The sequence below is a fragment of the Lycorma delicatula genome, chromosome 4 (genome assembly GCF_047948215.1).
Source record: "Lycorma delicatula isolate Av1 chromosome 4, ASM4794821v1, whole genome shotgun sequence".
Classification (NCBI taxonomy): Eukaryota; Metazoa; Arthropoda; class Insecta; order Hemiptera; family Fulgoridae; genus Lycorma; species Lycorma delicatula.
In genome coordinates, this window is record NC_134458.1 from 4,067,124 (window position 1) to 4,080,841 (window position 13,718).

The 13,718-nt window shown below is 35.5% G+C and overlaps 1 protein-coding gene across 2 annotated transcripts in view; it reads right to left on the minus strand.

The window, feature by feature from the left end:
- Window positions 1–13,718, minus strand: part of LOC142323056 (polyamine-transporting ATPase 13A3-like) — a 158,049-nt gene that overhangs the window by 26,438 nt on the left and 117,893 nt on the right. The window lies entirely within an intron of this gene.

Here is a 13,718-nt window from a genome sequence, read left to right on the forward strand (position 1 = left end):
GACTATCATCTTGTTTTTAGCTTACAATTTGATACATTTTAACAATTGGCTATGAATGATTTTTTGATGTAGTGAACTTCTTGAAGAAAAACATAAAGGGTATTAAAGAAAAATAATAAATTTTGTTTTAAATACAGGGGAACTTAATGAACTTTAAAAATGTTGCAAGTATGTAGAGGAAAATATATAAGCCACATAGTGTTATGAGTGATTTAAGCTTTTCAAATTAAAGAGAATAAAAATCAAGTTCAGTGAAAAATCTGTACGACTGTTAATGTCAACTGTTGATTATCACATTGAAAAAGTGCAAGCCATCAAGGAAAATCATTGACTGATTGTCTATGAAGTGTCACACAAGAAGCAGGAATTTGTAAAAGTACATAAAAAATTTTACATGAAATTTTTATTTCATATCACCATTTTATATGAATAAAAGATACTGATAAAAACTATTTGAAAAATGTCTAAGTAATAAGATGGAATGTACATTGTGATGCAGAAACTAAAGGACAATCATTTCAGCAAAACAAAAAAATCATCACTTTGAACAAAATAAAAAGGAACAAAACAGTAATTCTGTCATCAAGGTCATGTTGACTGTATTTTTGACTAAAAAGGTGATCATCAGGATTTTGTACCAAGAGAAGTGTAACTTCTTACGTCAATGGTTTATTGCAAAATGAGTAATGCTTGTAGTTCCTAGCCCATCTAGTCAAACTTGGCTCTTGTTTAAAAATGTAAAACTGACTGAAATACATCTAAAGACTTATTTTTAAGCATCATAAATAATCTTAGAATTTATATTTTTCTTATATTATTTTAAAATATATTTAAATTTCTCAATCCTGGTAAAATATTCAGGTTTTGTACTATGTTTATAAAAACAGACATTTCAACAAACAAAAATAATCTTATCTTACAATAAAAAACAGATAATTTACTCGCAATAATTTTTAACTCTAGATTAGATATAAACAACTAGTATGAAATTTCATTCAGTTAACAAGGTTAAAAGTTGGAATATCTTATCATATTTAAAATAAATTAATTGAGAAATGTTCATTATAGTAGTTTATGAATTCAACCATTTATTTTTTCTAATGTATAAAAGTTTTCTGATTCATTCACTGCATGACCTTCATTAATCTATTTTAAAATTTTCATTGAGTGTTTAGGTTATCGTTATACATACATGAATAATGTGTCAGTTTTTTTAATTTTAAAATGAATTAATTAAAGAGTAATGGAGGTTAAATATTTTTCCAAGCATTTTAATGTTGCTTAAATAATCACAATAAGGATGTAATATAATTATAATACAAAAATTCTCTGAATTCTTTAAGAATGTGATTTTTTATCATTTTTATTTGCAACTGAATATATATTATACTAATATTTATTTTATATGCTGATATATTCATGTTTTTAAATAATCTTATGTACATGGGTGCCTTTAAAATGTTTATGAAAATTTGAGCATGGTTTGGTTTTGATTACTATTTTATAGCGGTTATGGTTATATTGATATTTTCTTTACGAAATTGTGACTATTTTGTTATTTCTTGAATATTAAAACAATATTTAAATTTTGTTTATATGTAAAGTGTTTAAATGCAGTTTATAAATATATATATTATACACTTTAATTATATATACAGTTTGTCTTGAAATACGCAAAGAAACTTTAGGGGGTAGAGTCCACATATTAAAATAAGAAAAAATGCTCCTAGTTTTCATGTGGCTAGAAACACTTAGTTTTCAGTCTGTCAACCATTTGTCTTAGTGTGAAAATTCAAATCTTAAGAGAGATTGAGGTATTTTAATGCGATTTGATATTCATGTTTAAAGTGGCTTTCTCAAAAAACAAAAAAAAATTGAACATTTTTTTGCAATTAAAAACAATTGAGTTATAGCAGAAATTGTTTGAATGTAAGAATTATGAGCCACTTTTCATTGAATTTCCTTTATTACTGAACAAGTAATATCAAAAAAGAGAAGATTAACAAATACCAAATATTACAGAAGAAAGAGCTAAGTTTATTATTTTAAAATAAGCTTCTACATTTTAAAACAGTTTTATTTGAAAAATCATTGTTTAAAGAGAATTAAAATTATACTTTTATTCTCTTGCCAGATACATTATTTATTTTTTTTAATTTAGTGTTATTTGTACAGAAGTGATGATGGAGGTACCTCTGAAGATTCATTATTCGTAAAAAAAAAAATAAAAAGAACCAATAAATTAAGAATATCTTCCTTCTGTTTTACTGCTTAGATAGATTCATTGATTTAAATAATATTACCAAATGAAAAAATGTATTCATGATCAAAAAGAATATGGATTTTACACATGTGCGCGCACATGCAAGTGCGTGTAAAACATTTTTTAATGATTCACCTTACTGCTTTAATGCTGCTTACTGCTCTTTAATGTTTACTCATGAGTATATTAATAGTGATCACTACTTCATCAGAAAAGGTGTATATTTAATAAAAACAAAAAATTTGTTAATTTCAGACTGTAGGAAAGAAACATCTGTCCCAGGGCTAGTATTGCAGCTTCTTGTGGAGATTAGAAATGTTTCTAATCTCCATAATGTATTCTTTAAAAGAAATAAATTAAATTTAAAATTTTTCTGATCTAGTAATCATTACCACATTTTAATGGTTCATTTATCATATTTGTTCATTATGATTATTATGTTTGTTTTTTTAACATAAGGCGTTGGATGCTAAGGCCATTAGGCTGTGTTATTTAATGCCAAATTATGTTTTATGACCACGCGTGCGTACATACGTAAAATGTCATTCTGTTGATTTTAGATTTTCCATGAGATCACTGCATAAGGTGTAAGGAGGGATCTTATGCAGTTTTCATAAATGAACTAAAAGTGAAAAACTAAAACTAACTTCAAGTGTCACTGTATAAAGTGTTTAGGGTTTTATGCAATAACAGACAACACAAAAGACAGATATCACATCCAAAATACACCTATCACTAAATAAAATCTTAAAATTAAGAACTTAAAGTTAATACTCGTATTTTCTGTATGCGGTGTACAGGGCCTGATGCAGTCCTGTTAATAAAGATTTTAATATTTAAAACTAGAAACTTAAAGCTGATTACTATATTACAACAGGAAAGTGTAAAAGACCTTATGTAGTTTCAGACAAGACAAACATGTAAAGATATAAATGGCCCTTCATGCAATAATAAAAACCTACTTATAATTAACAACCTATATGTGATGAAATATTCCCGTTTCATGCAGGAAATTCATGAAAACTTGAACATTTTTCTCACTGCTACTGAAACTTACTTTTAGACCTTTTTCCAGTCCAGTTCTTTGTCACTGATTTTTAGTGGATTTCCAATTTTTTTTGGAAATCGCTACTGTGTCTGGTCATGTTAATATATGTTGTCTAATATATGTTGGAACATATGTATTGGATTTTTTTCATCTGCTCTACTGGAAGAAAATCTTAACCGATTTTGACAAAACTTAGTGGAGTGGTGTAAACCTATTGGGAATAGAGTCCTATTGATTTTCAATCGAATCGATTCACAGGAACTGGAGTTAGAGCCCAAAAACAGGGTTTTGGGTACATTTTCAGCTTTCTTTTTTGTTTCTACTGGGCACAATTTTTTTTTACATTTCCTTTTATTTTCTTAAGAATGTATTATTTTAAGAGAAAAAACTGGTTTGATGCTTAACTGTTCTATACAAAGCCTATGTAGCACTGGTGAAGCATACAAAATACTTTTATTTATACTGTCATAGGTAATATTTAAATAAGTGATAACTTATACTAAATTAAATGTTTAATTATATGCCACTAGAAATATAAATTAAATTTTAATATCCTAACTGAGAAACTTAAACACTTAAAAAATAATACAATAATTATTATTTTTTTAGCTGATTTCCAAAGAATTTGTAGAAATTGCTACTGTGCACAGTCAGATTTTATAAGGGGTGTCAGGGGGAGGGGGACCAACTTTTCTTTAGATTTTGGAGTCGCCTGAACATGATAATGCAATGTTTATATACATATGTATGCATGTATGTATAAAATTTTTTCGTCTGCTCTACCGGACGCAAATCTTAACCAATTTTGTTAAAAATTGGCGTGGTGATGTAAACCTATTGGGAATAGAGCGCTATTGATTTTCAAGTGAATTGGTTTAGACAGAAGTCGAAGTTAGAGGCAAAAATCTGAATTTTTGGGTACGTTTTAAAGGTTAACTAAAACTGGAAATCCACCCTTCTGATGCACTTACTGTGACAGAGTTTTTATATCTAGTGCATTCCTGTAACATATGATTGACTGTAATTCTTTTACTGTAGTCTGTACATGTTGATTGTTCTCACCCAGTCAGCAAGTATGAAGATGTGATATTAGTATGGCTAATCTTCAAACGCATTACATTCTCTCTTCTTTTTAAGCTTATTTTATTTTTACATTTAAACAGAGTTTTTAATTCGATTTAGTTTCATGCTGAGATTTCTCCATGTTCTTTGCCATTTGTTTCATTACAGATGTTATGAAGGCTTTTATGTCACCTGGTTTACAAAGCTGAAGTCTTCTTCCATACAAGTGTCTGTGATTCATGCAGCTACATTATTCGTATCATTACTGGAAATGCCACAATATCAGTAGTCCATATAAAGACACACCACTGTCCTCTTTGATTGATAACCCAGTGCAGCAAGAATTTTTGAATCTGTTGTGAAAGTTTTGCATAGCAGAGAGAGCACTAAAAGAGTGCAAATTATTGTAGTTTCAATTACCTCAATGTTTACCATGAAGAATATGCTTCTGCCATGTATACACTGTTAGTTTTTGCCAGACTTCAGTTGTAAGACTGATTTAGCGTAACAAACCAAGATCCAACAACATTTCGTGTCTCAGATCTGCCCATGTGAACTCTACTTTAATATTACTGAATTTGAGAGTGATTTTACTCATGGATGTACCACTCTCATTGTATATGATCATATCTTGGAAGCACATTACTGGTGTAATAATCACAAACAGAAAGTGAGAGGCATTTTGGTAGGATCAGATCACATTTTTGGCATGCATCAGCAACTACACGCTAGCTGGTCACGAACACGTGCGCTGTCATGTTACAGTTCCCTCAGGACGATCATTCCTCAGGGGATGATCATTGATTTGATGGTAGATTTTATGATTTGGAAGAGCTAACACTGTTTTGCATAGTGTAGGAGGAGAAGGGTATCGCATTGAGCATTTAAAAGTAGGATTCCTAACATGCTACAAAAACTTTTAGTAGAATTGTGTGGAATGCTCCGGTGGCATACTTAATCCATCAGTGTTGTAGATTACATTAAGTGCTCTTAACACACTTATGAACTGATGAATGGAAATCAATCCTTGACTAAACAGATTTCAAATACAGACAGAAGCAGTTTTCTTTCAGCGCCCCAATTAATGTTAGATAGGCACTTGATGAAATTTAAGGCACATTTAAATTTAACAACTGTATGCTGCACAAGTAAGGGTCATGTGAGTGCCTTGTTAAAGATTACCCCCAAAAATATGACACTGTTCTCATATTTGACCCTCTATTCTGTTGATTATCAAATTGGGAGGCTGACGTTGTCAATCTGGGAGAAATACCACAATGCAGTTTTTGCTGCTGAAAACCGGATGCCTTGTTTTGTGGCAGCAGTAACTAGTGTTTCAATGTCATGCTGGAAATTGAAACGGACTATTTTGCTAATTCTGCTCAAATAGAAAAACGCAAATTATCAATATACAGATATTTGCTTTATTCAGGGGTAACATATTAAAAATTCCATTTATGGCGAAAGTAAATAGAACTCTGCTGAGAAGAGGTCCTTGGAGAATTCAATTTTCAAGATCTCTGAGAGAAAAGTACGTGTTAGCAATTCTTACCCTAATTTTTTTTCTGACAAGATAGTTGTAATCATCATTGGCTAGTTGTTATTAAGAGCCTATGTGTGCCCGCGCCCTACCGACCAAAACTCCTACTTCACCTTTCCTCTCCACCCGGAGCCGGGTTTGCAATTAAGTATAGCACAACCCCGTGGGTGCCAAAGCAGGGAGACCCAGGAGTCCCACAGCTTCACCACCGTCGCCCACCCGCGCAAGCACGGACAGACGTCGACTCCACTGAGGGCTGTACTTTGGTGGTTGGGTTTCTATTAACCACAGATTTTAGAAATGATCGACCTGAGACTGTACAAGACTACACTTCACTTATACTCATACATATCATCCTCATTCATCCTCTGAAGTAATACTTGACGGTGATTTCCAGAGGCTTAACAGGAAAAAAGGTCAATTCGCCGAGGTTACAAACTGGCCACTCTTTTCGGAATTCTAAATTTAGTTATTATAAACACTACGAGAATACAGAGTTTTATTTGACGTGGAGAAGGATCCACAATTGACATCACAGCGGTTATAGAAGGGCTTCTTTCGCGGGTGAGCTCATGAAAAGTTCTGGACGAAGACCTGACGAGTGATCACCTGGCGATACGGTACAGCATTAGACTGGAGAGTCCGGTAAGACAGGCTAAGAGTAGTAAATGGAAACTGTCGACGGCACACACTGAATTATTTACCAATCCCGTAATTGAAAAAGTGGAGGGAATGTAGGACTTGACGCCAGAGGTCTTCCTGCAAATCCTTCATGAAGTAAACGAAAAAATAAAACCGAGGAATGAGGGGGGCTAGACGAAAAGTCCACCAGTGGACTAATGAAATCAAGTTATTAAGAGATGAGACACTTGCGGCGAGGAGAAAAACGCAAAGAGCAAGACAGAACCGACTCGTGAAGGTGGCAGAAGCTAAGCTTGCATAAAAGACTGCACATGGAAATCTTAGTGCTACAATCAAACAGGCAAAAAGAAGAGCCAGTAGGCAAAGACAGTAGAGGAGCTAAACATTGTCCCGTATCAGGTCATACTTCGGAAATTCGGTACGCCGCTGCTTACATTATCTAGAGACCAAGCTCAGAATGCGATCCAGGAATTATTTCAAACCACGGAAGTGCCCTGCGTGACTATCACAACACAGGATGAGTAGTTAATCCTTTCCATATATTTTATAACTTTTCAGATTAAGATGTTTATCTGGTTTTAAATGCATTTCCTGTAGATATACATACATGGGTGTATGTTTGGTTAATTACAGTTGTAATTCACCTAAATGGGAATCACATCTGTTGATATTCCACTGTAATGTGCAGTCCATATTGTTTAGTTTGTTTGCTTTCTGGGCATATTCCTTGGCCATTGCTTTTTCCCTCTTTTTTTGATGGACCATTCACTTCCTAGTAAAGGGTCTATAAATTAAGAACCTATGGAGGCATCGTCAGCGTCTTCATTTGATACCGAAGAATAACTGATACCTCTATTATTTAATCTTCTTGTCTGATTGGCCCATTGATGATACCACCGATTTTATTATTTCTGCTGGCTTCTGATCTTCGGTTGCTAGTGGCACAGAAATAAAGTTGTTTTAGTGATCTCCTGTTGCGGGGATCCATGCCTAACTATCGGCGCCTCGTTCATGACCTTCGCTTCTTTCTTTCCATTTTTTCCAAATTCCAGATTAACTGAGGTATTCGTAGAGGTATTTGGGCTATTGGGTGGTATCTTTTGTTACCTTCGATATTTTTTAGATTTTGGAGAATGGTACTGTGAGTATATTACACTTGGTTTTATTTTTCAAATTTCAATTTCTTTTGACTCAAATTCTTTAGTATTTCCTAGTTTATTTTTGACAAGCTTCTCCACTATTGATTTAAAGACTGGAATAAGCTGTCTGATAATTTTTACGGCTTGACTGACGTTAAGCTGTGTGGATGCTGTGGGCTTTGTAAAGAACTACTTTCCTGGAGTTTGATGCTGACTAATTATTTTGCTTTGAGGTAGCTTACCTTTTTCAGTGTTTTTGTTTCTTGGATTGCTACCTCTGTTTTGTAGACGGTAATGTCTTGATCTTGAGGAATGTTCACTACTGCAATTGATGTAAGGTAGGACCTCATCCTGTGGTTTTCCTCCATATGGACTCCTTCCATATATGCACGGCAGATCTCTCTTGTACCTTATGGCTGTATGGCCGAAAACTGACAGTTAAAACAGTGCGTTGGGGATGGGCCATATGCCTTGACATCTAGCCTGCGGATACCAGCTTCGATTTTCTCTGAGAGCGAGGGTCTGTTAAACGTCAGTACTTGAGATGGGGAGGATTTTTTTTCTCTGTTGTTCCTAGTCACCAGACGTTTATAGGTAATTACTCATTGCCCCGCTAATTCTCTGACCATATCTTCTGAACAGATGAAAAGGTCCCTACAGACAATTATACCTTTTGTGTATTTCGGAGTGCATATGAAGAAACTGTCTCATCAGTTTTGCTGTTTTTTTTAAATCCATTAATCGAAGAGTTTAGAGGTCATTTGCGGATTTCACATAAGTTCATTTGGCTCCTTCTTGGTATCTTTAACTGGACTACAGACTGCATCGGTTATCTCTTTATAGATTATGAAGAGCTGGTTTTATTAAAATCACCAGATTCTCTAGAAATTATTAAATATCTTTATAGCGGTGTGTTCTTTACTTTTACATCTTGATTTTTAAAATCAACTGATCTCTTCTTTTTGGTCTCTAGCGAGAATTTCAGGTCTTCAGAATGAGGGTGTCTGCGTGAACCATCTGGCACATTGGTTTATTCAATAGCGTTCATACTCTTTTATTCCCTTCTTTAAGAAGGCTAGCCGCTAGAGTGCATCCCCACTCCAGGATTACCGACCCTGTACTCTGGTGAAACCGACGTATACCATGAACAGAGAGCGGATATGCAGTCTCTGCACCGATTCCAGCTCCCTACACAACGAAGCATTCAAGACTTCCATGTACGGACACATGGATATCTTAATACATGCTTTCCAGCCATCACGGGGAGCGTGTGGACAACAGAAAGATTTCTCTTACACCTATCACATCAACCCAGTTCACCAAATCACCGACTCAAAAGGAGGTATAAGTGTGTGATTAAAATTGTTCTTATGTAATGATCAGGCAGCTGAATACCACTGCAAAACATAGATGTTTAGAACTGTATAATCAGATATAGTGGGATGGAACTTACCCGCAGTAATGGAAAAAATCACATATTTTTCCAATTCCAAAGAAAGATAAAAATCTAACAGATCCCAATAGTTACCGTCCTATTTATTTGACGTGCGCTATGGGAAAAATATTTTATAAAATGATAAATAATCAACTCATTTGGATTTTAGAAAAAATCCTCATATCAAGCAGGTTTCAGGCAATACCACTCTGCTACTGATCAAATGATCAAGTTTAAGAACATAATATATAACAGCATCATCACGATTTTTAGGCCTGTTACAAGATAAATCCCTTACATAGGGATTACATATAAAGGACTTGAGTGATAGATCAAAAAAGCCGTAAACATTATTAAATGTTTATCCAACATCAATTGGGGCTCCGATAAAGAAATACTACTGAAGCTCTTTATAAAGCACTGGTTCAATCAAAACTCGACTACGGTTTTGATTGAATGTCCTATTGTATATTCATCCGCGAGAAGGTTGCATTTACGAAAGTTTGACGTAATATATAACAGCGGAATAAGATATGCCACAGACGCTTTCTGTACGGTCTAGCGACTAGTCTGTCAGAAGCCGGAATAATGTCACTACATTATTGAAGAGAGATCTTATTGTTAAGATATGTGGCAAATATATGGGCCTTTCCTACCCATATAAATAACAAAATTTTTAACAAATATCCTTTGGCTGCATTATACGAACGTCGTGCTACCTATTCCAGACCATCCCAACCCCGTAGGGGAAGACACCCGCATAGTGACGTTCCGGTCGCCACACCAACCCCACCCCCATTCCTTGCCCTGTTGGGCTTTAACGGGAGTCGTCTATCGTCCTCTGAATTTTTACATCTCATAGTAATAAGCCTGGCCTCGTTGGGATGCCACCGATGCAAATGCCTCGACAGACATTTGCATCGGTGATTTAATAACTCGGCTTATTATTGCCTTCGCTGTAGGCCTCGTCCGGACATCTTGACTGTCCTACATCGTCACCCTCTGAACTAGCTAACCGAGCTCGCGGAAGCGCGAACCTCGCGCCTAGTTCTACTTGTTATGAACCAATTTCGGGAATCTCGTAATTAGGCAAAATAACACAACATACCACCAAACATGTTGATCGCAACAACGAAATTTAGTCCCAGTTCCCTTAGTGAACTCAGGATAAGCTTTAAATAAACCCCTTACTTACCTATCCCAGACCAGCCGGAATACGGTATCACGAATTGATAAGAAAATATGAAATTGCTCTTCCGGAGACATTAACAGTTTCTACAAGAGAAATACTGCCGTAGCTCTTACCAGCGGTAAGTAAAAAATTGGATCTCTCCTGTGGAAAAGTAAAACGGATAACAGCAGTAATCATCCAACAGGAATTTTTATTAACCGTCAGTAGTTTCGAAGAATATATTAAAATTTATACTGATGATTCTAAAATCGAACACGGTATTGGATATATCCATATATGTAAATGGAGAAGCCCATTCTTGGTTACTGCCAAATATGGCAACTTTTTTTACGGCATAAATTATTGCTGTACAGCAAGCTCTTAGCTACTCTGAACATTTCTGCGAAGAAAGAGTGCTTATATGTTCCGATTCGTTAAGTGTACTTACTGCAATTCGGAACAAGAATATTTGAGATGTCCTTATCGCAATTTTGTACGTTTGAAATGGACAAGGATAGCGATGTATATTTGTATGGACTTCAGAGCATGCTAGTACTGTAGGAAACGAAATCGCAGACGAAGCTGCCAGAAAGGCAACAGTCTGATAACCTGGATAGAATTCCTGTACGAGTGGCCGATGTTAAAAATTGTCTAAATAATACAATAAGAAACAGGTGGAGTAATGATTGGAGAAGATTAAATAGCAAATTAAACTCAGTTTAAATCTCCATATAAATGGAAGAGCGACGTAAAACTGACGCCGAGAACAAGTGACGGTGACCAGACTCAGAATCGGTCATAAGCGAATTACAAATTCATATTTGTTAGCTGGCGAACAAAGACCAATTTGCGGTGTTTGTAATAAAGCACTTACAGTCAATCATCTAATGGAAGAGCGTACCATACATGAAGACCTCAGAAAGAGGTTCGAATTAATAAATAGTATTGCTGCTGATTTGGAAAATGGAAATGAAAGAAAAATAGTTGCGTATCTGCACGCTAGTGGACTAATATGTTTTTAAGCATATTCAAGCTGCGTTAAGAGATCTTTAAGTGAGAATTCTATGTATAAAAGAGGGGTCTTGAAGCGTGGCACGTATAGGACCGGGAGGTAGTCCTGTTGCTAAGACACCCGGGCTCGCTTGCATGCAAGAGTGAGGGAGTCAGGGCGTATCCGATGATGGCATGGGGGACCCTCGAGGGTGGATGGATGGCGCGGGGCAAAGGGTATGCGTAAGGCATGCCTGTAGAATGGTAGTTCAGGACCGTGAAGGGCAGCCTCCCCGCCGAGGGTTCTTTGGCCGTCCTGAACAGGTGGTCGAATTGCTCCTAAGATGCGGGAGGGATCCCGACGGGTTAAGTCCTACAGGACAATTTATAGTGGCGGGGGGTGGGGGGGTAGTCAACTGCCACGGAATCCTATGGTGGCTGATATGCTTCTTAACGGTGGTTCCGTTTGCCTCGGGGGTGCTTAAATAAAATATGGGAGGAAAAAACGGAAATATTGGCATTGTGAAGCCGTTCTTTTTTCACTTATATTCTGTTTTATTTATTTATTTATTTATATATTTTTTTTAACTTTTAATATCGAGGCCCTTTACTCCCTGATAAGTATTTTAGTCTTTATGTTTAAATGTTCTATTTTCTTTATATTAGTGTTTTTATATAAAACGTAATAGCCCTTTACACCATTACATACGACGAATCTGATGGTGATTTAATCCCTATTTTAAACAATGTGACGAGGGTCAATGACTGTAGAAGTCGATGCCCATATAACAAATATATATATATATATATATATATATATATATGTAGTATTAACACACTATAATAATGATACCACTTTTAAGCAACTAGGTTTCTTCATGTTTGCTTCTACTCTTATTTTGGTTTACTTTCCCAGTTGTTATCAGATACAATAGGCAGAACGGTTGGTGTGTCCTACCTCGACGTTGAGTTGGTCAATAAAAGTTTCTGCTGAATTGATCAGTCTGGAGTTCGGTAATGTCCTGTGGTTTTGCCAGTAGAACTAGACTTCTGGTTTTTTCCTTCGGAGCGGCTTAAGGGACTAACGATTCTATACGGTCTGACCCGGCATTCCCTGATATCCATGGCTTTCCATTCATCACTTGTTCTTTTGTAATTTGTTAAGTCTGCTCCTTTTTAGAGGTAGGTCGTTAGGTCAGACTCCTTTTAGTAATCTAAGGCAGGTCAGCGAAGCAGTCCCCTTTCCCCTTAACAGTGGCCAGAGGTGACTAGTATTATTTAAGCAGATACTGACAAAACAGTTGCCACATGAAGGTATTGTTTTCTGACTCAGTTTAATTTTGACTTAGGATTTTAGTTTTTTTTTTTAATTGTTAAATTTTTATTATATTTTATTCTTTTAATTATACTCCTGACAGGATGGCCCCTTCCAACATCAAGTGTGGTAAATGAAAAAAGCCTTTTTATGGTAACCAAAAGAAACTGCTCTGTAATGGCTTATGAGGTGATATCTATCACCCTGATTGTGTGGGTATGATTTGAACTTTATGGTAGTCAATGGAGTGAGTAAACATTTATGGCTGACATGTTCCCAGATACCTAAGGATGACAAAATGCCAATTTTGGCTGTTTCCTGCATGGGTAAAATAGGAGCAATTGGCAGATCTCAGAGTGAAGATTTACAGAATGATGATAATTTAGATAAAATTTTGACTACGTGCTGGTGTGATGACCTTTGTTCCAAATGGTGTCAAAACAGGAAAAAATGGACTCGATGATGGACCAAATACAGACCTCTAATATTTTGATTAATGAAGTTGTGAGAGAAAATAACCAACTGAAGGAAAGGTTTGATTCTATAATTGAGAAACACATTTCCAATAGAAAAAATTCCAGTTTTAGTAGTGTAATGAGATTACCATCTAGACAGAAAACGCCACATGTCAAGTTAAATAATGGAATAATTGACAAAGAAGTTCTTGATAATGAGTTAGCAGGATTAAATTATGTCATTCCTTTAGAATAGAATACTGCCAGCAAGGATGTACTCCTGGTGATAGAAAAACCTGATGACTGGAAAATTATTAAATATAGAAAGAAAGTTCAGAAGATGGAGTCAGTCAATAAACTAAACCAGAACAAACATCTGAGACATGACAAGAAAGGAATTGTCAGTAGCGGTGCACTGAATAGACATCCCAACCCCCAAAGGGGAAGACACTTGCCTTGTGACGATTCCGGTTGCCACACCACCCCTTCCTAGCCCTGATGGGCTTTAATGGGAGCACTGAATGGACAGCTTGTAAAACGAAAAATGAAGACTTTGTTTGTTACTTGTTTTGACCCAGTTGAACCATTGAAGAGAATGTTATGGAATTAATAAAAGCCGTTACAAGTGTCAAGAATATCCATTGTACTGAAGTACGTA